The 26,223-nt window shown below is 39.9% G+C and overlaps 1 long non-coding RNA gene across 2 annotated transcripts in view; it reads left to right on the plus strand.

The window, feature by feature from the left end:
• LOC306650808 overlaps window positions 1-12,716 on the plus strand; it is a 176,946-nt gene extending 164,230 nt beyond the window's left edge. Inside the window, exons 1-3 of one of the 2 annotated variants that reach the window (XR_013761034.1) lie at window positions 11,057-11,444; window positions 12,414-12,525; window positions 12,658-12,716. This is a non-coding gene — a long non-coding RNA (uncharacterized lncRNA). Of the gene's footprint in view, window positions 1-11,056; window positions 11,445-12,413; window positions 12,526-12,657 lie in introns of those variants that run through there. The other variant, XR_013761033.1, reaches the window with a different exon arrangement.
• The last annotated feature ends 13,507 nt before the right edge of the window (window positions 12,717-26,223 follow it).

Here is a 26,223-nt window from a genome sequence, read left to right on the forward strand (position 1 = left end):
TTTCCTCCTCTTCATTTTTGGCAAGTGTTTAAGAAGAATTGGTATTAATTCTTCAAATGTTTGGTAGACTTAATCAGTGAATCTATCTTTTCTTGGGCTTTACTTTGGGGGAGATTTTTGCTTACTGATTGAATTGGTCTCTTCAGATATTGTATTCATGATTCAGCTTTGGTTGTTGTCCCTTTTTCTCAAGAATTTATCCATTTCTCATAGCTTCTCCAGTTGTTAGTGTGCAATTTGTTCGTAGTTGACTCTCCTGATCCTTTATATTTCTGTGGTGTCAATTGTAATATCTCCTCTTCATTTCTAATTTAAAAAAATTTGTAGTTGCAGATGAACAGAATGCCTTTATTTATTTATTTTTATGTGGTGCCTAGCATGTAGCTCACACATGCTAGGCAAGCGCTCTACCACTGAGCCACAATGCCAGCCTTCATGTCTAATTTTAATTATTTGAATATTCTCTTTTTTCATTGTCTAGCTAAAGTTTGTCTGTTTTATCCTTTCCAAAAACCAACTCTTACGTTCACTGATCTTTTCTATTGTTTTTCTATTTACTATTTAATTTATTTCTGCTCTGATTTTTCAAAATTCCTTTTGCTTCTATGACCTTGAGTTGAGTATTTTCTTCTTTTTCCAGTTCCCTAAGGTTTATAGTTAGGTTTTTGTTTGAATTCTTTATTTTTTAATGTAGGCATTCTTATTCTCAACTTCTCTCATAGAACTGCTTTTCTTGCATCTCTTGAGTCTTAGTAGGCAGTGTGTCCATTTTTGTTTAAAGATATTGTTTTTTTTAAAAATACTCCTTTTGATTTCTTCTTTGACTCATTGGTTGTTCAGGAACATGTTATTAATTTCCACATATGTGTGAAATTTTCAGATTTACTCTATTGATTTCTGGTTTCATACCACTGTGTCGGTAGTCAATATGATTTCAATCTTGAGTTTGTTGAAACTTGTCTTGTGGCCTAACATGTTCTATCATTGGAATGTTCTGTTGTGTGCTTAAAAGAATGTGTATTCTGTTAGTGTTGGAAGGAATGTTACATATATATCTTTTAGGCCCATTTGATCAATAGTGTTAATTCACTCTTTCCTTATTGATTTTCTGTATAAATGACCTGTTTATTTTGAAAAATGGGATATTGAAGCTTCCTACTATTATTATATGTCTGTTTATCTTTTCCTTCAGTTCTATCAATATTTGCCTAATATACTTTGTTGCTCTGATGTTAGATGTATATGTAATTGTGTCCTCTTGATGGATTTATCTCTTTATCATTATAAAATGACTTTCTTTGTCTCTCATAACAACTTTTGACTTACTCTATTTTGTGTGATATAAATATAGCTACCTCTGCTCTAATTTTGTTACCATTTTCATAGTATTTATTTTTCTAACCCTTCTCTTTTAGCTTTAATGTTGAAGATGGGCTCTCATAGGTTAGGTATTTCTTTTATTAAATCTATTCACCTACTTTATGTCTTTTGATTGGAGGGTATAATCCATATACATGTGATGTATTTGTTGATAGGTGAGGAATTATATATTGCCATTTTGTTGTTCATGACTTTTTATAGTTTGTTTTCTTCTTCCCTTGCTTTTGTTTTTTATAATTTGATAAATTTTTGTGGTGGTATATTTTGACTGCTTTCTCTTTTTATTGTATCTACTATGGTTTTTTTGCATATTGGCTACCATGAGGTTTATGTGAAATATCTTATAGTTATAATAGCCTATTTTTAGTTGATAACTTATCTTTGTATACTTCTACTTCTGCCATTGATGTCACAGTTCACATCTGATTATATTGTGTACACATTAACAAGTTATTATAAGCATAGTTTTTTAAAAATATATTTTTAGTTGTAGATGGACACAATATCATTATCTTATTTTTTTATTTTTATGTGATGCTGAGGATCAAACTCAGTGCCTCACATGTGCTAAGCAAGTGCTCTACCACTGAGCCACAACCCATTTCAAGCATAGTTGTTAATGCTTTTGCCTTTTTACCTTTAGACTATAGATGAAAGTAGCCACTGTTACAGTGTAGGGTATTCTAAAGTTCAGTCTAAACTTTTGTGTTTGTCAGCTTTTTATTGTTGTTACAAAGATATCTGATGAGAACAACTAAGGGGAGCAAACCTTTATTTTGGACTCAGCTTTCAAAGGTTCAGTCGATGATCAGCTGAATCCATTGTTCTGGACCTGGGCAGAACATCATAATGGAAGAGCATGGCAGAGGAAAGCTGCTTGGCTCCTGAGAGCCAGGAAAGAGAGAGAGAGGGAGAGAGGGAGAGAGAGAGGGAGAGGGAGAGAGAGAGGGAGAGGGAGAGAGAGAGGGAGAGGGAGAGAGAGAGAGAGGGGGAGAGAGAGAGGGAGAGGGAGAGAGAGAGGGGGGAGGGGGAGGGAGAGGGAGAGGGAGGGAGAGAGAGTGAGGGAAAGCCAGGGATAAGATATACAATCCCCAAGGTCACATGCACAGTGATCTACTTCCTCCATCCATGTCCCAACTGCAGACAGTTATTACTGGGTGCAGTAATACATTCAAATTATTAATCCACCAAATGGATTAGCCCACTGATTAGGTCATCACTTTCATTATCTAATCATTTCACCTCTGAATATTTCTGCATCAATACAGGAGCTTTTGGGGGAACACCTCATATCCAAACCATAACACCTTTACCCATGTGTTTTATACTTCTGTATATTTCATGTAACTAAGTGGTGTTCTTTCATTTCAGTATGGAAAACTCTCTCTAGTATTTCATATAAGGCAGGTGTAGTGTTGATGAACTCCCCCACCTTTTTTTCCAGTTTGGGTAAGTTTTTATTAGCTCCTTCATTTCTAAAGAACACCTTCACCAGATGAAGTATTATTGGTTAGCAGGTTTTTTTTTTTCTTTTAGTACTTTTAATGTATCATCTCACTCTTTCCTGGTCTGTAAGGCTTCTTCTGAAAAATTTATTGATATTCTTATAGTAATAAATTCTATCAGTAATTTTATATAATGAGTACATTTCTCTTGCTGCTTTCAAAATACTGTCTTTTACATTTAAGAATTTGATTACAGTGCATCCCAGTGAAGTTTTCTTTGGGTTGAACCTGTTTGGGGATCTTTGATGTTTATGTTCCTGGATGTTCATATTACTCTCCAGATTTGGGAAGTTTTTAGCCATTCTTCCTTTAAATAAGCTTCCTGCCTTTTTCCTTATCTTTTCCTAGAACTTCCACAGTCTGTATAATTATTTATCTTCATGGTGTCCTAACAGTCTCATGTTTTAAATAATTTTTGGCCTCCTCTGATTGGATAATTTCAAATGACCTGTCTTCAAGTTTATAGATTCTTTGTTCTACTTGAGTAACTGTGCTGCCAGTACTCATTTTGCATTTTATTTAATTCACTATATTCTTCAGTTCCAGAATCTCTGTTTCTTAAATGGTTTCTCTTATTGATCTTCTTATTTTGTTCATGTATTATTTTCCTGAATTTGTTGAGTTGTCCATGTTGTTTTAGTTTTTTTGAGTTTTCCTAAAACAATTATTTAAAACAAATGTTTTATAGAATTCTGTTTCTTTGGGGTTGGTAATTAGAGTATTATTATGTTATTTTGGTGGTACTGTGGTTTCTAAATTTTTTGTGTTTATCACTTTATTTGAAAAAGCAGTCACCAATGCCAGTTTTTATTGACTGGCTTTAGGAGATCAATGGCTTTCCCAGTGAACCTGATTAGGGATGCTTAAGCTTCCCATACAAACCTGATCCACACCTCTTGTTTCATCTTGGTCAGGGAATTCTTACAATTGCATGGCTTCTATCCATTCTTCAAAGTAAGGTCACATGCTGAGATATTACCATTTTTTTCTCTAGAGTAGTTCACCTAGATGCTCAAATTTGTGTGCCTGCTCACAATCCTGCAGAGTTGGGCTGGGTGTTCATACTTGTGAGCATTCTTCAGAGGCTCATACTTGCTGTCAGTGGAGAGTGAGGTGCAAGGAACTGGGCACAGGGCAGAGGTGAGGTGTAGGGAACAATGTGGGTACCCACCGGTTAGTTGAGGGGATGAATAGGTAAGGCATTCCAAGCAGCTAGTGGTCTGGCTTCCTGAGAAGTCTACAAAACAATTCATAGAATCTATGGCTCATTGTGGAGTTCTGAGCTCTGGTTACTTTGATTCCCCATTTATTTTTCCTGATCCTGGCATCTCCTAACTGCTAAGCTGTGCTGATACCCTGAGTATTTGGGTGGGGCAGTAATGTGGTGGGTAGCATCCCACATGTCTGGGAAACCAATCTATCACTCACCATGCTCTCTCTTTTCCCTTTGGGAGATACTGTGGTCCAAGGGGGTTGGCACTGAATTGTGCCTCTTTGGGTAAGTGAAATTATTTTTCTTGCCCTATTCAATGTATCAATGCTCAGGTTTATTACTCTAACAGTATGCTGGAACTTCTTCACTAGACCCCAGAGTTCCACATGGGTACTCTTGTCTGAATGGTTGTCAAAATTGATACTTCTGTAGGGAGATGATGGTAGAAAATGACTATTGTGCCATCTTTCTGACATCCTTTTTACACTTTAAAATTTAATAATTCAAATCCTATTCCATTTTCACATTGATTCTTTATTCCCATGGAAAAACCATGTCCCCAAATATATATGAAACATGAGCTCTTTTTTTTTCATTCTCAGGCTCTATGAGAGAGGTTTCATTTAGGTGTTTCTGGAGAGCCCAAGTGCTCTTAAGTTTTTTTTTTTTTTTTTTTTTTTTGGTAGATTTATCCCAGCTCATTGGATTAGGGAATATATGGAAACATGGAGTCAAAGTCCAAGCTAACAGTATTAGGGTGTATATATTTGACCAAAGAGGACTTTGTGTTGTATATACTCCCTGCAAACCAAATGTAGCAGTATGTGGTTGATTTATGTACAGAAGAGATTGCAAACGTAATTTTGTCCCACTTTATCTTATTTCAATTCCTGCCCTCAAACTATATGTTTTAATCATGCTGCAGACCTTATAATTCTCCCAGAGTGTTCAATGCCAAACTCTTTTAGGCCTTTATTATTTTACTCACCTTGATTTGCATATATAATTTTTTCTCTCATTTTTCATTCTTTTTGTAAAATACTTATTCATTTTTTTAATAATGTATTTTTTTATTATAAACAAATGGAATACATATTGTTTCTCTGTTTGTACATGGCGTAAAGGCATACCATTTGTGTAATCATAAATTTACATACAGTAATGTTGTTTGATTCATTCTGTTATTTTTTCCCTTCCCCCCACCCCTCCCACCCCTCTTTTCCCTCTATACAGTCCTTCCTTCCTCCATACTTGCCCCCCTCCCTAACCCTAACTCTAACCCTAACACTAACCCTACCCTACCCCCATTATATGTCATCCTCCACTTATTAGCGATATCATTCGTCCTTTGGCTTTTTGAGATTGGCTTATCTCACTTAGCATGATATTCTCCAATTTCATTCATTTGCCTGCAAATGCCATAATTTTATCATTCTTTATGGCTGAGTAATATTCCATTGTATATATATACCACAGTTTCTTTATCCATTCATCAATTGAAGGACATCTAGGTTGGTTCCACAGTCTGGCTCTTGTGAATTGAGCAGCTATGAACATTGATGTGGCTGTACCTCTATAGTATGCTGATTTTAAGTCCTTTGGGTATAGGCCAAGGAGTGGGATAGCTGGGTCAAATGGAGGGTCCTGTGATTCTTGACTTTAAGTCTATTGATATGGTGATGACATTTATTGATTTCCAGATGTTGAACCAACCTTGCATCCCTGGGATGAAACCCACTTGATCATGGTGCACTATCTTTTTAATATGTTTTTGTATGCAATTTGCTAAAATTTTGTTGAGAATTTTTGCGTCGATGTTCATTAAGGATATTGGTCTGAAATTTTCTTTCCTTGATGAGTCTCTGTCTGGTTTAGGTATCAGTGTGATATTGGCTTCATAGAATGAGTTTGGGAGGGTTCCCTCCTCTTCTATTTTATGGAATACTTTGAGAAGTATTGGAATGAGCTCTTCTTTAAAGGTTTTGTAGAACTCGGCTGAGAACCCATCTGGTCCCCGACTTTTCTTTGTTGGTAGGCTTTTGATGACTTCTTCTATTTCAGTACTTGAAATTGGTCTATTTAAATTGTTTATGTCCTCCTCATTCAGTTTAGGCAATTCGTATGTCTCTAGAAACCTGTTGATGTCTTCGAAATTTTCTATTTTGTTGGAGTATAGATTTTCAAAATAGCTTCCAATTATGTTTTGTATTTCAATCCTGTCTGTTGTGATATTTCCTTGTTCATTCCGAATTTTAGTGATTTGGGTTTTCTCTCGTCTTCTCTTTGTTAGTGTGGCTAAAGGTTTATCAATTTTGTTTATTTTTTCGAAGAACCAACTATTTATTTTGTTCATTTTTTGTATTGTTTCTTTTGTTTCAATTTCATTGATTTCAGCTCTGAGTTTAACTATTTCCTGTCTTTTACTACTTTTGGTGCTGGTCTGTTCTTCTTTTTCTAGGGCTTTGAGCTATAGTGTTAGGTCGTTTATTTGTTGAGTTTTACTTCTTTTATTAAATGCGCTCCATGAAATAAATTTCCCTCTAAGTACTGCTTTCATAGTGTCCCAGAGATTTTGATATGATGTTTCTTTGTTCTCATTTACCTCTAAGAATTTTTTAATTTCCTTCCTAATATCTTCTGTTATCCATTCATCATATAATAGCATATTGTTTAATCTCCAGATGTTGGAATAGTTTCTGTGTTTTACTCTTTCATTTATTTCTAACTTCAATCCATTATGATCTGATAGAATACAAGGCAGTGTCTCTATCTTCTTGTATTTGCTAACATTAGCTTTGTGGCATAATATATGGTCTATTTTAGAGAAGGATCCATGTGCTGCTGAGAAGAAAGTGTATTCGCTCTTGGTTGGATGGTATATTCTATAAATGTCCGTTAAGTCTAAATTATTGATTGTGTTATTGAGATCTATGGTTTCTTGTTCAATTTTTGTCTGGAAGATCTGTCCAGTGGTGAGAGAGGTGTGTCAAAATCACCTAGTATTATTGTGTTATGGTCTATTTGGTATCTGAAATTGAGAAGGATTTGTTTGACATACATGGATGAGCCACTGTTTGGGGCATAGATGTTTATGATTGTTATATCTTGCTGATTTATGGTTCCCTTAAGCAGTATGAAATGACCTTCTTTATCCCTTCTGACTAACTTTGGCTTGAAGTCCACATTATCGGAAATGAGGATGGATACTCCAGCTTTTTTGCTGAGTCCATGTGCATGGTATGTTTTTCCCCATCCTTTCACCTTTAGTCTATGGGTATCTTTTTCTATGAGGTGAGTCTCTTGTAGGCAACATATTGTTGGATCTTTCTTTTTAATCCAATCTGCCAGTCTATGTCTTTTGATTGATGAATTCAGGCCATTAACATTCAGGGTTATTATTGAGATATGATTTGGTTTTCTGGTCATATAGTTCATTTTTAAATTTTATTTATTTATTTATTTGACACAACTTGGCTCCTTTATTTGACAATTCTTTTAGGATAATTCCTCCCTTTGCTGATTTGCTTCTTTGTTTTTCATCTCTTCCTCATGGAATATTTTGCTGAGAATGTTCTGTAATGCTGGCTTTCTTTTTGTAAATTCTTTTAGCTTTTGTTTATCTTGGAAGGATTTTATTTCATCGTCAAATTTGAAGGTAAGTTTTGCTGGGTATAAGATTCTTGGTTGGCATCCATTTTCTTTCAGGGCTTGAAAAATGTTGTTCCAGGCCCTTCTAGCTTTTAGGGTCTGGATTGAAAAATCTGCTGATATCCGTATTGGTTTCCCCCTGAATGTAATTTGGTTCTTTTCTCTCACAGCCTTTAAAATTCTGTCTTTATTTTGTATGTTAGGTATTTTCATTATAATGTGCCTTGGTGTGGGTCTGTTGTAATTTTGTGTATTTGGAGTCCTATAAGCCTCTTGAACTTGATTTTCCATTTCATTCTTCAGATTTGGGAAATTTTCTGATATTATTTCATTGAATAGATTGTTCATTCCTTTGGTTTGTTTCTCTAGGCCTTCCTCAATCCCAATAATTCTTAAATTTGGCCTTTTCATGATATCCCATAGTTCTTGTAGATTCTGTTCATGATTTCTTACCATCTTCTCTGTTTGTTCAACTTTGTTTTCAAGGTTATATATTTTGTCTTCAATGTCTGAGGTTCTGTCTTCCAGGTGTTCTATCCTACTGGATATGCTTTCTATGGAGTTCTTAATTTGGTTTATTGTTTCCTTCATTTCAAGGATTTCTGTTTGGTTTTTTTTCAATATCTCTAACTCTTTATTGAAATGATCTTTTGCTTCCTGTATTTGCTCTTTTAACTGTCGATTGGTGCGATCATTCAATGACTGCATTTGCTCTTTCATCTCATCATTCAGTGCGTGCATTTGCTCTTTCATCTCATCATTTGCTTCCCTGATCATTTTAATTATGTACATTCTGAACTCCTTTTCTGTCATTTCTTCTGCCATGCTGTCATTGAGTTTTATTGATGTAACGTCTAGATTTGTTTGCGGCATTTTCTTTCCTTGTTTTCTCATATTATTCAGGTATCAGTGGACCGCTGAGATATTGCAGATTTCCTCTATTGATTTACAATGTCCTTGAAGATTTCTATATATATCCCCTCTTAGCCTTCAGTAGGCTGTAATCTTGGAGGAAGTTGATAATGTGGTGCGCCACAAAGAAGCTGCCTCTCTAGGAGTGGTGGCCTTCAGGTGGGGTATAATCCCTGCTAGTGGGCAGAGGTGCCTCCACTTGTTGACCAATGGTCATCTAAAGGGGAACTAGGCTGCGGGCTGAGGCAAGGCCTGTTTGGGCCTGTGTCTCTGGTTTTACTGTCCTTGTGGGGAAACCTCACCCGCCAGGGAAGACTCACCCGGTGGGGAGGTCTCGCTGGTCAGTTCCCCTCCTAAAGGTTCCCCTCAATTTACAGCTACTGCCTGGTCTGGGCTGCCTTCCTCTGTAAAGTTCCCAGGGGCCTGGCCCTACCTCCTGGGCCTGGGAGCCTCACCCTTCGCAGATGAATCTCCTTAGGCTGCCCCTCCTCAGAGAATCTGACCGCAGGCCTGGAACCTTCGCTCCGCCCTAAGGCTGTCTCTGTGCGGCTCCTCCACCAAGAAGCCTCCTAGATCCTGGGACCCTGTTCTGTACCTAATCGCCTGGCTATGCAGCCCCTCCTCTGAGCAGCCACCTGTGGCCCCATACAATCGCTCTGCGTTCCAGAGACCCACCGCACGCCTCTTCCTCCAGACAGCCGCCCAGTATTCCGGTGCGGTCACTAGGAGTCCGAGCAACTCACTGTGTGCCTCCTCCTCCCACCAACTGCCCGTAGCCCTGGGCAATCACTCCGAGTCGAAGTGACCCTCCCCATTCCTCCTCCTCCTCCAGGTAACCCCCCAGGTGTTCAGGAGCGGTCGCTCTGAGTGGCTCTGAATCCACGTGACCCACTGCACGCCTCCTCTGGGCAGCCGCCTGGACCTCTGGTGCGGCCACTCGAGACCAAGAGACCCACCGCGCTCCTCCTCCATGCAGCCCCCCTGTGTTGAGGAGCGGTCGCTTTAAGTCCAAACAACTCACCACTCGCCTTCTCCTCTGAGCAGCTGCCTGGAGCTCTAATGCAGTCACTGCGAGTCCAAATGACCTGCTGCGCTCCTCCTCCTCCTCCTCCTACTCCTCCGGGCAGGCCCCGGTGTTCAGAAGTGGTCTGAGTCCAAACAGCTCGCCGTGCCGCTTCTCCTCTGGCAACCGCCTGTAGCTCTGGTGCAGTCACTTCTAATCCAAGCGGCCGCACTCCTCCTCCTCCTCCTCAGGGCAGGAGTGTTCAGAAGTGGTCGCTCTGAGTCCAAACAGCTCTCCTCACCGCTCCTCCCCTGGGCAGCCGCCGGAGCCCCAGTGGTTTCTCCGAGTCCCAGCGCTGTGCTGAGCGGCCTCCTCTCCGATGCTCCCAGTTGTCCGAGTTCACTGCTCCAGCGGGGGGAGGGGCGTCTCGCCGGCAGCTCTACTTCACAAAGTTCCCTGCGTTCCGGGACTACCGTCCCATCTGGGACGCCTCCCCAATGGGAGAGAGTCACCCGGCTGCTTTGAGTTGGTCCCAAGTCTCTCAATATCTCCTCTTTTGACTCCTGAGTCCTGGAGCAACATGAAATGCAGCCACCCTCTAGGCCGCCATCTTGAAACCCCACTTATTCATTTTTTAAGACACTATTTAAGCATTCCTCCTTCTTGACTTCCCCCTCCTCCTGTATATAGAACTAACTGTTTCCTCCTCTGAGGCTTTACTGATTTCAGCTTATCTCTCAGAGTCCTTGCAGGAAACTGATAACACATCAGATAGTTAAAGAGCTTATTAGAAGCACTAGTACAAAGATGTGGGCAAGATGTAGAAAATCCACAAAGTATAGATAGTGTAGTACCATGGATCTAATAACAATTAGGTGCATCGCCATAACTGTTCCTGAAAGGGATACCAAGAAGGATATGTGAATAGAATTGACTAATAGGAGCCATGTTATGGTTTGGATCTGAGGTGTCCACAAAAGCTTCTGTGTTAATGCAGGAATACTCAGAAGCAAAATTAATTAGATTATGAGATCTGTAATCTAATCAGTTCATCCTAGTTTAAATGGACTGACTTGGTGGTAACTATAGGCAGATAGGGGTGTGGCTGGAGGAGATGGGTCATGGTAGCACACTCTGGAGGGGTTCATCGTCTCGCAACCCCTTTCTCTTTCTTCCTTTCTCCTCCTTCTCTTTCCCACCCATAATGAGCTCAGCAGCTACCCTCCACCATGATGTTCCACATCAGTTTAGGCCTAGAGTGATGGAATCAGTCAACCATGAATGGAACCTCTGAAACCATGAGCCAAAATAAACTTTTCCTCCTCTCAGTTGTTTTTGTCAGGTATTTTGATCACAGCAACATGCATCTGACTAGTGCAAGCCAAGACCTTTGGTTGAGAGATGCAGCCAGCCCATGGCTACCCTGCAGTAAGGGATCCAGGGAAATAAATTTCCTGAGCTCATCTCTCCTGCCCTTAAGTCTCTTGCCATTTTCTCATATTTGCTAACTTGTCCAAAAGCTAGTGGACAAGACAGGCCATTGGTACCTTCTGCATAGATCAGCCTTTCAATGTTTAGAGCATGATGGATTATGGCAAAGGGTAAATAGGTGGGAAAAATTGGAAACTATCAGGCACAACTAATTACACTTTTTCCTTGTAATTGTCTTCCAACTTTATTGAAGTATAATTGACAAAAATGGCATACATTTAAGGTATAAAATGTGATGATTTGATATGCATAGACACTGAAATGATTATCACAATCAAGCTAATTAACACAGGTATCATGTCAAAGGTACTATTTACTTGTGGTAAGAACAATTAAGATCTACAGTTTTTGCAAATTTCAAGTATGCAATACAACTGTTAACTAGAGCCACTATCTATACATTAGATCTTCAGTACTTATTCATGTTATAGCAGAAGTTTGTATCCTTTGACTGTTATCTCTCTTTCCCCTTGAGTTTGCAACTATCTTCTATACATTGTGTCACCGTCTTTGTGCTTTTACTTCCTACTTTGCTCCTAGCACATAATAAGCAATCAATAAATGCATGTGAATGTGATAGATATGTGAATTTGGCTGAGTTGCATCTAAGAAATTAATAAATACCTAGACATCAGTTAGGTCAGTAATGAAGGTATAGGAAAATGCCACTCATTGTTAGAAAATCGAATGCATTATAACTCAGGCTTAATATTTTATATTCATGAGGCCTGAAATCTCAATGATAAGGCTGATTTACTCATTGTACTTTTAAATTTGAGCTAGATTTATATCTACCAAGAAGCCCATCTTGGTTTATATTACAGTTACTTGGAACTTTTCTTGTAAGTCGGTAATTAAAGGAGTATGATAGGTTTGGGGATCTAATAATTGTAGTCTGTATTGGTAATAGGGTGCTTGAGCGTTGATGGGGATAATAGATGAATGAACACCTGCTATAAATTTTACCGCTGAATTTCTTCAATGATGGTATTTTAAGCACCTTTACAAAATTTCAGCCACCAGGTTCATATCATATTTAAATTTAGTTCTTATTCTTAAGGTTTCATGTGCTTATAAGTAAAATTTCAAGGAGCTTAAAAAGTTAAATAACAAAGCTCATTAAAAATCAGTTTCCTTTTCTTCCATTTCATAGTCCCCAAAGATAATAATTTCTGCCTTTTAAAGTCAAATTCTTAGGTATTTGTGTCCAGATACTTAAAAAATATTTTGTATTGCTACTTTTTGATTTTTTCAATTTTAGGTATTGTCTCCTGTCTTGCTACTATGGAAAGTGAAACTTGTACTCTCACCCCGTTTATGTGTATCTCACAGCACATTTGTATATTTGCAGTCCTTTATTCTACTAATATTCAGTGAGTACCTGGTTATGACCAAGTTAACTTATTCATGTGTGTCATGCTTATACTCCAAATACTTTTTCCATGTAAATTTTTGTTTTTATAATTTTTTTTTTCATTTTCTTCTTTTTTGTCTCATGGTGCTAGCGATCAGACCCAGGGCCTCATGCATACCAGGTAAGTGCTGTACCACTTAGCCACATCCCCAGCCCAATTTTCTCTGTTTTGTTTTGTTTGCTTAGTTTCTCTATTTATATCCACTTTCCCTCAGTTATATAAATCAGATTTAAATGTATTCAGAAACATAAAAACGTTGCCTCCTTGAACAAGTCTCTCCTGTAGAGTTCTATCTTGCATCAATATGGAGTAGTTGCTTCCTGGGCCTGCTGTATGCCTCTTGTGTTGTGATTTCCTTTTACTACTATCTCGAGGATTCTACTTTCTTTTATTAACTCCTCTGTTTTTTGAATCCTGATTTTTCTATCTTGTTTTGGTTGAGTTCATCCTTCAGTAGTTTGTTGAGAAAGGGAACATGGATAGTACATACTTATGTACTTTTTGTTAGTTTCTGGAAAAAAAAATTTTTAGTCTGCCCTCACACTAAGTTGAGCCTTTGTCTAGTGATAGAGTTTTAGGTTGGAAATAATTCTAGGTTATATTCCTAAATTGTTTCTCAGCTTCCAGGAGACTTTATTGACAAGATCATGGCCATATTGACCATATTGATTCTAGTTGAAACTTATTTTTCTGTCTAGAAGTTCATGGAACTTTCTCCTTGTACTCAGTATCATGAAGTTTCATGGTGATATACCTTATTTGGGTCTATATTTACCCATTTGTGCTGGCCACTCTGTGATCACTTTCAACCCACAAACTCATGTTTATTACTTCTGGGAATTTTTCTTTTAAAACCCTATTTCATTGATAATTTAATCCTCTTTTTTTCTCTTTACTTTTCCCAGAAGTCATACTATTTGGATGTTGTAATTCTGGGACAAGTATTATGATTTTCTTACCTTTTCTGTCCTATTTTCTATCTCTTTTTTGTTCTTAGTAGTTGGATAATTTCCTGAATTTTATCATTCAACTGTTCTGTTGAAATTTTTATTCTCTTCTCTTAATTTTAATTTCCAAGAGCCATTTTACATTTCCTAATTTTTCTTTTTTAATAATGTCCGGTTGTTGGTTGCTGGAGTAAAAAAATCTGCTTATATTTCTTTGAGAATATTTATTGTGGTTTTATTGATGTTTTCATTCCCCTGTATTTCATATGCTTCCTAAATCAACAATAGAAAAAAGTTGAATATTCATGTTTGTCTTATTCCTTACATGTTTATTACAGGCTTTTCTTAGATAGCTGGTGCTCTATGAGTTTCTGCATATATTTAAGAGTGAAATATTAAAAGAAATTATTGGAAGTTTTGTGTGGGTGGTTGGGGTTTGAAATCTGTGGGCTTCACCATTAAATATTCTAAATTCTAACTTAAACTATTTAGTTGAGAAATCCCCAATGTCAATACATGGTATTTCTTTGTGGATGAGTCAAATTCATCATATGAAGTTCTTAAAACCTGCCTTATGAAAAAAAATTCACATATCATTGTTTAATTGGGGTTCTGGAAGGAGATAAAGATGGGGAAAACATGTGTTTAGTCCTCCATTTATCCAGAAATGGAATGAGCAGTCATATTATTGGAAAATTCATAAAAATGGTGATGGAAGTGGTATCCTCATGAACATTGAGCACATTCTTCAGGAATCAGTACTTCCAAGGAAAACAGATAAGTTCTGTTGGAACAGAGGAAAAGAGACAAGTATAGGAAAATGAGGAGAGACAAGTGAGGTAGGAAGAGACCAGGTGAATATGTCAAGAAAGGAGGATGTGATTAATCAGTTTGAATGCTGCTTAATACTTGTATGGGATGTTTCTTATATAACAGAGGTTTCTACACATTAATAATATAGATGCCATTAGTAACCTTGATGAGATGTTTCAGGGTAACTTGAGGAATATGAGCTCAATTAGATTAGAAACAGGTAAGTAAATGAAGACAGTGACTCTAGACAATATCTTAAAGATTTATTTTTTTCTGTAATGAAGAGCAGAGAATTTGGGCTCAGGGAAGGAAGCTGAGTCATGAGAAGGTCTGGTTTTTGTTTGTATACTGACTGAAATGATCCACTAAAGTGGGAAAAATGGTGATGCAGGAGAGAGTTTGATTTCTAGAAGATTCTGAACTAGGAAAAACAAAAATGAAAAACTTGAGGACTTACTGTAGACCATGGCCAAGTCTTTTGCATTTAGCCTATACTATGATGTTTTTTTCTTAAACACTTGTAGTAATTTTCATCACAAAGAAAATGGAAATCTTGCTCTATAATGACTACTAGACCTGCAGTTTAGTCACTGTCCTTGGCTTGTTTGATCAACTTTTCACTGCTACCAGTTTCACAAAGCTTGTCCTTTTGGGGGTAACAGTATTATTTGTGGACTTGTGAGATGATATTCCTAAATCAGATATAGGTGCTATGGATATAGATTCACAACATTGGTGTTTATAATGTTTTACATGTGCAAATAAGACAAACTTTATACATTTTGTAACCTAATGAACATATAATCATTTAGTTGATAATAATAAGTTACCATTGACTGGGTGCTTACCACGTACCAAGTCAGTGCACTAAGTGCTTTATATACAATATATTATTTTATTTAGTGTCTAAATAAAGTTGATACTACTTTTATTCCCATTTTATAAATTACAAAACTGACTGTTAGGGAGGATGATACATATGCCAAGGAAGCATATCCCCAGGTCTTTTTGACAATGAAACCCATGTACATGATCATTGAAATATAGTGCTTGATTTATTTTAAGGGACTATATTAGTACAATTTTTGTTGCTATAACAAAATATCTGAAGCTGTGAACTTTATAAAGAAAATGGTTTTATGTAGCTCACAGTTTTGGAGGCTGAAAGTTCAAGATTGAATGGCCCCATCTGTTCAGCCTCTGATGAAAATCCCCTTGGCTGTGTCATAATATGACAGAAAAATGGAATGGGAATTGGCCATGTGCAGGAGGGGCCTCACTTTGTAACAACCTATTTTCATAAGAACTCTCTCACTATGTGAAACTAGCATTAATCTCTTCTGAAGACAATGACCCCATGACCTAATTCCTTGCACTAGTTGTTACCTCTTAAAAGTTCTACATCCTCAATACCACCGAACTGGGGACAAGCTTCCAGCACATGAACTTTGAGAGGACACACTTAAATCATATCCAAACTATAGCAGGGGCTGGTTGAACCCAGCACTCTCATGGAAATTTCAAACCTTAACTAAAGTTGTAAAATGCATATTTTATCAGGCCATGGTTGAGATTTTGTTCCAAACTATCTCCCCATGGGCCATTTTGATGGGTTCCCAACACAGTCTGTGCATATTAGAGCTGGTATGCTAGCAACCCCCAAGGACTTCTAACATTTCTTTGTATTCTCATGTGATTTTGGAGGGATCACCTTACACTTCTTCAACCTAATTACATCTTCATCAAAGTTGTATAGAAAACTGTTCTAAGTCGTCTCCTGAAGTACAGGAAGCTGGAGAACTGGCTCCAACTTAATTTGACTTTTTGTTTGCTTAGTCAATCCTTGATGCAAACTCTTTTATTTATTTATTTTTTTGGTAGGGCTGGGGATCGAACCCAGGGCTTTGTGCTTGCAACACAAGCACTCTACCGACTGAGTTATCTCCCCAGCCCTTGATGCAAACTCTTAACTGGCATTTCTTGGTTGTTTGACTCCTGACTGCAAAGCCACCTGTTCCTAAATGAAAATTTGCTCTACTCTTATATCACAAAGACCTCCATTTCAGCATCTCTATTGCCACCTTCTGGAATGGGGCAGCCCTCCCTCAGCTAGATGTTTAGATAACTAGCAGCTGGAGTCAACGTCCTTTTAGCATCAGAGCAGGCTGTTCACATAACATCTGGACAAGTAATTAGCTCTTTCAGTTCTAGGTTAATCAAAACTCCCAGCCCCCTATACAACCTAAGAAGAAGGAATCATTTTGGGGCCTTAGTTCCCTGTATAGTCCCAGTTATAATTCACACAGAGAGACTGTTGCTTATGCTGCAATCAGATTTGAGCTATTGTAGGCTGGGCAAACTTTCTAAATCTCTATCATAATGAGAAGGCTGTTGAGGCAAATGGTTGGTGGAGATAAAGGAAAAAGACAAGTTCAGGAGTCAAGAGATAAGATACATATAATTTCCAGAGTTTAGAGGAATGCTATGGCTCAGAAAGAAGGTCATACTAGGCAAGGATGTAATGCTGAGAAGATAGAAGTTTAAGGCAAAATCTAGACAATGAATATTGCTTTTTCCTCATTAGATTTTATGGTGACCTCTGGCTAAGTCTGAACAACAGCGAGTCACTTACACAGCTGGACTCTCCTGATGTTTCCATCTTCCTCCTTCTGCCCTGGTGAATTTTATCCTTAACCACCATGGGCTGGGTGACCTCCAGTCCCTTGTCCCCAGGCTTAAGAGTCTTGGGCAGACCAAATGGAACATTCATGTGCAAGGTTAGTGATATAAATCAAGTGGGGAAAAATCCATTTTGGTGTGGTCATTTTGTCAATTCTTATTATTTCAGTTCAGCATGGCCACATATATAAATCTCCTTTAAGGAGTCAGAAAAGGGATAGGTGAAATAACATTTCTAAGAGACATGGTCACCTGCTTCTATTAATAATTACTACTTGCAAAGCCTGGAAGTGCTTAAGATGTTCATATTTTTTGAACGATTGACTGGCTCCTTTATTTATACATATAAGAAAAAAAATCAAGTGGGGAGAGGAAATCGTCTGTTGCTACAGAAACGTGAAAGTCACATTTTTGGCTCTGTTCCCTGGTTTATGTCATTCTGGGGAATGTGCTAAAGGCCATGATTTTCCAGAGGGAGCAGATATTTTTTTTCATAGCCGGCTGTTTGTGGGCACTTATTGCCCCTTCTGAAGTCAGGCCAAAACCAAGCTGGGCCTCTTTCTGCCTTGTTTGGCAGTACCAGGCCAAGCCCACTTTGAAGCAGGAGTTCAAAATTTTTGCTGGTCACTGTTCCTGGCCGCACCCTGCACCCTCTCATACCTTCTAAATTGGTTCTTCAGGAGCCTTTCAGCTCCTTGGCCTTTGCACAGGCTGCTGGGAAGGTTGGTTTTCCCCTGCTGTGTGGAAGCACTACAGGCTGCCAGGGGTCTGTGTGTATAGGGGCCGACCCTGAGCTGACTCCTGAGGTAGACCACAGTACAGTGTGGGTTGGGGCTTGGACCCAGCTCTTCTCATTCCCTCCTATTTCCTTAATGGTTCCAGAGCAAACTGAGCCAAAGACCCCATTGCCATCTGGGAGTTGTTTCTACCCCTACCCCCTTTCTATCTTGCCCAGCCAGGTCTCTGTGCTCCTGTATGGAGCTGTCCAGAGACCCTTTGAGAATCACTATGGTCTTTAATCCTTTACTTGGGTTTATCTGGCAGTTCAGTCTGGGTCATATCAGGTCACTCCTGGGTTCTCACTAGTTCTCTCATTCCCTCAGCACATAGGCAGACACATGAAATTTAGAATCATTCCCACACCCATGCCTTTACTATCACCATAATGAACACCTGTTTTGCCATGTGGCTCACACAAGTTATCACTGGCTCCCTATTGTACTCTCAATTGATTCAGGCCTCTCTGCTTAGCTTTCAAGGCTCTCTAAGACTTGACTTAAATTTTATCTCCTAAGGTTCCCAAAACTTATTCTTTATCTCACTTTATAAATGAAAGGCTAATTCAGAATTGAGTATTTTAATGTAAACATTTATACCAAGCATAAATATGGTCTAAAGGAAGATGCAATCAATTCTGCTCTGGGAAGCCAGAGAAGCCCTCAAAAATGATATGACACTTCAAGCTGTGTCCTAAAAGTTCATAAGGAGTCCACCAGGAAAACATGGTTCAGTCAGGAGTAGAAGGATAGTTTTCTGGATATCTGCAGGGCTGTGACCGTACTCTTGGTGGGATGGCCAGAGTTTTTCCTATACCTTCATTATCCTTGATCCTGTCATAAATTTCCTTGGGGCCAACCACATTAAGAGCTCAAGCTCAGAGAAAGGATCCCAGCACAGAATCACTTCTCCTAGAGCATCAGCAGTAGGGGAAGGTCTTTAGAATATTTAAATCAATTCATTTGTTTTACTGATGAAGAATCAAAAAACCTAAATGATGAAGGGAGCTGCTCACGGCTATTCAGCTAGTTAGCAACAAAAGTAGAACTAGATATAGAGGACTTCTGGACTATCATTTTAGGGTTTTTTCCAGTAGGTTCCTTTGTGGACTTAGCATGTCCCAATTGTCCCTTTGATCTTCCCCTGTGAGGTTATATTCCTTGTCTGGGTCTTAATTCTCAGTTTTCCCATCCAAATATTAGTGGGACTTAACGAATAGGCTCCTTTTTGTAGACTTTCTTGAGAAGTCGCTAGTTTGTATAGGAGCTTCACCTTTTCGTACATTTGCTAGAGTGGAGTACAGGGATCTTGTCACAGCTGCCACAAAGTGGTGGGAAAACATAGTGTGGGCTCTGAGACTCTGAAGGCTTCCCTACTGGCATGGAAATAAATGCATATCCAGATGCCCTTCTACTTTTTCATATGATCGAACTGGGGGTAGGGGTAGTTGGGGCTTGGACCCAACTGTTCTCATTTCCTCCTATTTCCTAAATGGTTCCAGAGCAAAATGAGCCAAAGACCCCTTTGCCATTTGGGAGTTGTTTCTACCCTACCCCTTTCTATCTTGCCCAGTCAGGTCTCTGTGCTCCTGTATGGAGCTGTCCAGAGACCCTGTGAGAGTCATTTACTATGGTCTTTAATCCTTTACTTGGGTTTAGGAGTAGTTCTCACAGAAAGTTAGAGTTGATCTGGGTCTGGAACCCAAGCCCAGTACTTTCAGTACATCCATACCTTCTCATTGAGCTGGTTATATCCTGACCAGAGAAGTTTCAAAAAGACTAAAAGCTCAAGCAGTGTGTAATGTTACAAAGAGAATTCAGTTGCAATGTGAGCCAGAGTGTTTGCAGGTGGTCATTAGGAGGGGGAAGTTTTGAGGGAAGAGAAGGGTGTAGCTGTCTCTTTAGAGCCTATTTAGATATTTTGGAGATTTCTTTGGGTCTGAGCCTCAAGATGAGTGGAGGTTCAGGGACTATTTATTTCCACTTTGCTTCCTTCTAATCACTTCCCGTTCATATTGTCTCTCTTCTCATCTCCTCTTGCCTCTATTTCTAGCCCATCTCCTTCACTCATAAACAGAGATCATTAATCTCTGGGCTGGTTCACCTCCATTTTTTTTTTCAACCATCCCTCATAGTCACTTTTAAAGGAGCAAAACATCCACAAACCACTTTTGCATTTGCTTTTAGTTTCATGCTGTTGGAGATTAGTTGATTTTGTGGTCTCCCAGAATGCTCTGGTAGGGAAAAGAAACAGCTAAAGGACAGCTTCTTCCTTAATGGAAATGAACTTGGCTTATACCATATAGGCAACCTCTCACTCATCACTATATATACCAATACCTTTTATTCTTTAGATTGGTTCCACTAGTCTCCAAGCTATTGATACCTCTTCCCTCTGGGTATGGTAGGTCCTCTTTTTGGAAAGTGAGGGAGATGGGGTTTAGTTTTGAACCTGATGAATATGAGAGGTCTGTTTGACATCTGAATGGAGAAGCTGAAAAGGTAATTGAATATATTAATCTGGAATTGAAGAAACAGTTTTGACTGAAGATACAATTTAAGAGTCTTTGGCAAATAGACGGAATTATAAGTCATTAGAACTGATGAGAAAATTAGAGACTTAAGTGTAGAGAGAAAGAAGAGTTCTGTGAAACTTCTTAGTCTCTAATCTTTCAAGGAGCTGGAAAGTAGTGGAAACTGAGCTCATCTCTTGGGAAGAAACATCTTTGCTTTTTTTTCTCCCCAGATTGGTGTTTTGATTTCTAAGTGTGGTAGTGGAAAAAAACTAGGCCACTGTTTCTTTATTCACCTTGAGTAAAGTCACCCATATGTCTTGGGTCTGTTTTCTTACCTGTATAATGAGAAGGTTGGATAGGATGATGTTGTCCTCTAGAATGGTTTGTCTTAAAGACGGTGTTTTAATGGAGTTGGTAAAGTCCTGCTATTATGTGATATTCGGATGACAAATATGAGAACACACTGGGAAAGTGAAAATCTTATGTAAATGATAATTGTTACTGATATAGTTATATCCTACTTTATCTACTTTATCTGTAGGATTTTGATGTGTAAATATCATTGACCTGGGGAATCAGTACCTCAAAGTTTCTCTTCTGGGCTCTAGCTCTGAATAACTTTGTAATCTTGAATGTGACCCTTTCCTTTTCTGGTCCTCAGTTTTTACATGTATAAAGTGAGGGGTTTTGGTTACTACTGGTGATTTTCAATATATTTAAAAGCAGAGAAGTTCATTTTAGAAAAGAAAATGGTGTGGCTTCTCTGGTTGAGAAAGCAAGTTAGGTGGATGGGAGGAAAGAGAAGCTCAGGTCACCTCATAGGCATCCTTTGAGCTACTTCTAGAACCCCAGGATACCAAGAAATGCAGTTTGATCTTCAGGTAACTGATCTCTCAAAGTCCTTTTAATTCTGACATTCCATAGTTCGAGGATTCTCTTGGCATCAGTATGAAGTCTAGGGGTCAGCAAACTTTTGCTGTATAGGGAAAGATAGTAAATATATTAGGCTTTGTGAACTGTTACTATTGCTGCTGCTGCCACTGCCACCACCTCTTCCCCCTTCTTTTTCTAAATCCTATTAAAATGTAAAAAAAGAAAAGGATTCTTAACTCATAGGCAGTACAAAAACAGGTTATGAACAAAATACAACCTGTGGTCTATATTTGATGACTCCTGGATAATCTGTGGTGTGACTCCAGCATTGAACCCCCTTTACAATTGACCAGGTACATGATGGGGAGAGTGAGTGTAAGCTATCCTCCATGCCCAACAGGACCTGTGTATAGCTTGCAGTTTCCAGACCATTCTTGCTTGGGCTTGGGAAGTGAAGGTAGGTTCAGGTCATAGGTGGAACCTGAGCCTCAGTCCCATCTGGAGCCCTGCTTGAAGCAAACTAGCTCCCCTGCCCCCCCACAACCCCCTTGGCTGAGCTAGACCATTTCATATGCATACAGCCTCAGAGAAGGCACAGCTAGTAACAGTGGCTCAAGCTGGCTCAGGGCCAACAAGGGTGGTGCTTTGTTGCAGACACAGCTGGGAGGGGGTGGGGGCAAAGGAGATCATCCAAACATCAGAGTCCAGGCAGAGAGGAAAGGAGGCCTAATTGGGATCAGATGTCTCTGTAGAGCAATAACACTGCCACCTGGTTATGAGCATCTTAGCTTTGTAGAACTCAAAGGGCTTTTCCAGACAGCATTTAATTCATCTTCACTGTACTCTTGGGAGAGAAGAAAGAAGGGGAGGAGGTTTAGCTCTGGTGAGGAAGAAAGAGCTCTGACTTAGGAGTCAGGAGCCTCAGCTTGATCACTGATTTGTTAGGTAATCTTAGACAGGTCTCTTCCTCTCACTGGGCCTCCTCTGCCCCGCTTTTTTTTTTTTTTTTTTTTTTTTTCATTTGTAAAGTGGTAGGACTGAACCAGGTCAGTGGTTCCTGAAGTGTGATTTCCCTAGATCAGCAGCAGCAGTATCACCTGAGAACCTGTTAGAAATGCCAGTTCTCAGGCTTCAACCTGCATCCAGTGAATTGGGCACTTTGGAGTTGGGACCTTCAATAAGACCTCCAGGCAAAGAGGACCACTGGAATGGAATCACCTAAGGTCTTCTTACTTTCGATTCTCTGATTGTGTGAGATAGTAGTTATTTTATGCTGTGCCCTGTATATTTCAGGTATGATTATGGTGATGGTGATAATGATGAAATGATGTTCCTGTTGAACTTATGCCATGCCTCCGCAGCCAGGTTCATCCCCTAAGCTCTTCACCCCTCATCCCCTGTGAAGTGTTTCTCAAGGCAGGTGAGACATAGCTACCCTTAGAAACTCTTAAACACTGTATGAAGTAGGTAGTTTAAATAAGGCACACTATTTCAGATGGTTGTTAGAGAAGTCACAATGTGACTGAAGAAGCAAAGAATAGGCACAGGTAGTATTAGAGATGCAGGGGAAGGAAAAGCTGGGGGGTTGTGGCATTGGAAAGAATTTCTAGTATTATGGTGGTGGTGGGGTCTTGAACGATGGGGAGGATTTAGACACTTTCCAGGAGGGAAGACTGTGAAGGAGTCTGAGACATAGAGGTAGAAAAAACAGCACGTGACCTCGCCTTTTGTAGTATTAAAACTAGAGGGATTCTTATATTTATCTAGGGTTCTGTGTGATTCTGTGCACATTGGCTATAATTCCAGAATGTTCTTCTTACTTTGGAAGGCATAAGAGAAGAAAATGAATATATGTGACAATACAGGGAGGACCTAGACTATGTTCTAGAATTTAAACGTCAAGTCATTTCAAAAGCATTTTGACTTTAGTAACAAATTGATTTTAATACACTTTTCAAGTAATCTCAACACTCTGGATATTATGGTTGAATAAATGATTTATATAAGGGCAACAAAAAAGTTAATGACTGAGCTGGGACTGGAACTCAGTTCTGACTTCTACTCCAGTGTGTTCTACTTATAATCTGTATTTACTGTGAGGCTTCTGGAATGGAACAGTTTGGCCAAAGTACAGAGGTTAGAAGGCATGTGTCTGATGTATAGCTGGAAGGAGGCTACGGCAAATTATTGAGAATTTGGAAAGACAGACTGAAGCTTTTGGATTTTTCCTGTAGGTAATGGGATGCTGCTGAAGGTTCTGGAGCTAAGGTATAGCATCACCTGTGACTTAATGTAGTGCAGCAATACTTTATGGACTGAAATGGGACAGTAGTTGGAGGGAGCAAAGCAAGTAAGAAGTAACCCATTTTGTAGGCTGGAAATACCAGACCCACTTCCCCTTCTCATGCCAGAGTACATTTGTATATTTTTTAAATTGAAAAACAAATTTAGTTGTAGATGGACCTTTATTTAATTAATTAATTTATTTATATGTGGTGCTGAGAATTGAACACTGTCTCACACATGCTAGGCAAGTGCTGTACCACTGAGCCACAATCCCAGCCCTACATTTGCATTTTTATTGAATAAATGATTTAGTTTCAAAATCCAGCCTTTCTTCTGGAATTGCAGCCATCAGTGATAGGGATATTTGGGAGCCAGAGCCTTCCTGGCCCTGGAACATAAGGCTGTGAAGGAGATCTACTCTACTCCTTGGACTGCACTTAGACCAGACCTTGCTAAAGCCCAGTGCTGCTCTCTCCTCTTTGGTTTCATTTTGCACTCAGGTTTCTGTGTGTTATGAGCCTGGGGCCCACAGTTTAGGGAGTACCTGGCTCCTCCTCCCACTCCTCTCACAAAGCCCCAGGCCCAGAGAGACTGCTTGTACATGTCACCATGTCAGTTGCATCACCCGGTCAGCTCCAGACACCCTTGCTACAACCAAGGGCCTCTTAGTTTACAGCTTCTAAAACTCACTCATACCCATTATCTCATTCTGTTCTCACAACAGTCTTGTGAGGTAGGCAGGGCTTATTATACTCATAATTTAATGGGATGAAACTGAAGACTAGAGTGGGGGAAGTAACTTGTTATGTAGTCAGTGACTGGCACAGCCCGCTTCTTCTGCCTTCCAGGCAATATTCCACACTTCCACTTGTGCAGTTGGGGTTTTGGGGTGGTCATTTTTATGAGCATACTGAAAAGCCTCTCAGATTTCACACAGGGCCCCAACTAGGGTGTGGAAGCAGATAGGAGAACAGAGTTCTCTTCACTTCCAGTGCAGGGGCCCTCCCTCAATACCATACTGCCTCTCTCCACCTTGGTGGGAAAACCCTCGCCCTGCCCGCCCACAGACCTGTGCCCTCCCTCTGTCTGATGCTAGTGACACTCTGGTAAAAATGCGTCACCTTTGCCTGCAGCCTGGTTTGTTTTTGTTTTACCATCCTTTTCTCTCATCCTGGGTAGGTGAAGCAAAGGTGTGGCCAAAGGGGCTCTCCTTCCTTGGGCTACCCCAAATGGTGAGGTTCACAACCCCAGATCTTCCTTGGGCAAAAGCACAAGAAGCTAATCGTTGACTCAGAGGCCAGGTCAGCACTACACACAGCAGCTTTTAAAATATGGATGGCACAGGGTCTTTGGCTGAAGTTGCTTTGGCCGAACCTTTCCAGGGCTCTGACTGGGTCTTCAGTGTGAGCCAAAGGCAACACCAACCAGAGTAGCATCAGCCCGGCTTTCAGAGTTCATACAGTGTCATGCTGTCTAGATTTTCATCATGAATGTTCCCGAGACTCAAACGCAAAGGGAATTGGGTTGATTTCAACTGGAAAATATTCCTGCCATCTCAACGTTCTCTGGAATAACCTGCTTGCAGCTGTCACGGGGCGGCCCCCTCCCTGTAGTGCGTGGCTTTTCCAAGGCTCAAGCTCCAGGGATCTGGAGGGGAAGAGGAGGAGGGGACCAGATTCTATACTGCCCCCCCCCAGCCTGGCTGGTGCTTGCATTTTTCAGGCCTGGAACTGAGTGAGTCTCTCGGGTTGGGGGTGGGGGTAGGGGAGAGGGATTCATGGAACAGGCCCCTGCTGGGTGGATCCCTGCTTGCAGCTGGTTGCACTTCTTTTACTGACTGGCTTCCAACAGGAAGAAGTCATCTTCTGATGGAAAAGCATATTCCCATGGACAGAGAATCTAGTAGGCTGGTGGGCAGGAGACCCGGGTTTAAGTCCTAGGATCTGCTATCAACTTGCACTGTGGCTTTAGGCAAGTCAGTTTTCACCTTTCTGTGTCTCAACTTCTTCCATTTAAAGTGGAGTTACTAGTGCCTGTTTCATCTATGGAGTGAGAATAAGGTTTGGGGGGACATTGATGAGTGGGCTAGCAGAAATGAAAGGATGTTAGGAATTTATTCCTGTCTATTCCCAGACCCAGGGAACTAAGCTAGTTGCCCTTCTTTCCTTTCCTGCTGTCCTGTGATATTGGTAGAAAGGCAGGGTATGAGAAAGTCTCCAGGGATTTAGATAGTCAGAGGGGGAGGGAAAATCATAGCATAGCCTAATAAGAAAATGGCAATACCCAAGAATCTTATCAGGGAGATGTGGAAAGCCAGCTAGATGCAAATTTTGTTGATAACAGGGAAAAATATTGGGACGGGGTGACACTTGGGGTGCCAGGAAGGTAGAGAGTGCCAAGGACAGATTTTATTGCCTCTTACCATTGTGCCTTGGACTGGTGCTAATCCTACTCCAGATATTACCTTCATTAACCACCTGGGTAGCCAGACTCTTTGGCCTAAATTTGATATCTGCAAGCCCCTGATTTCCTTTGGATAATGGTAGCACTTTGGCTATATATATATGAAAGGGGATGTCAATAACAAACAGCCTCTGCTCTGGGTTTGGAGCTCATTTTCGTTCTACCTGGTGCTCCTATCTCTGACTTACTGGCCACCTGAGATTTAGGAACATGTTATTTGGCATGGCAGCCACTACCCAAACAGCCCTGCACTGCTCATGCGAAGGCCTAGATAAGAGTATGGATTGCTTGGAGCAGCCCACC

Source organism: Sciurus vulgaris (assembly GCF_902686455.1).
Source record: "Sciurus vulgaris genome assembly, chromosome: X".
In the NCBI taxonomy this organism is placed as follows: Eukaryota; Metazoa; Chordata; class Mammalia; order Rodentia; family Sciuridae; genus Sciurus; species Sciurus vulgaris.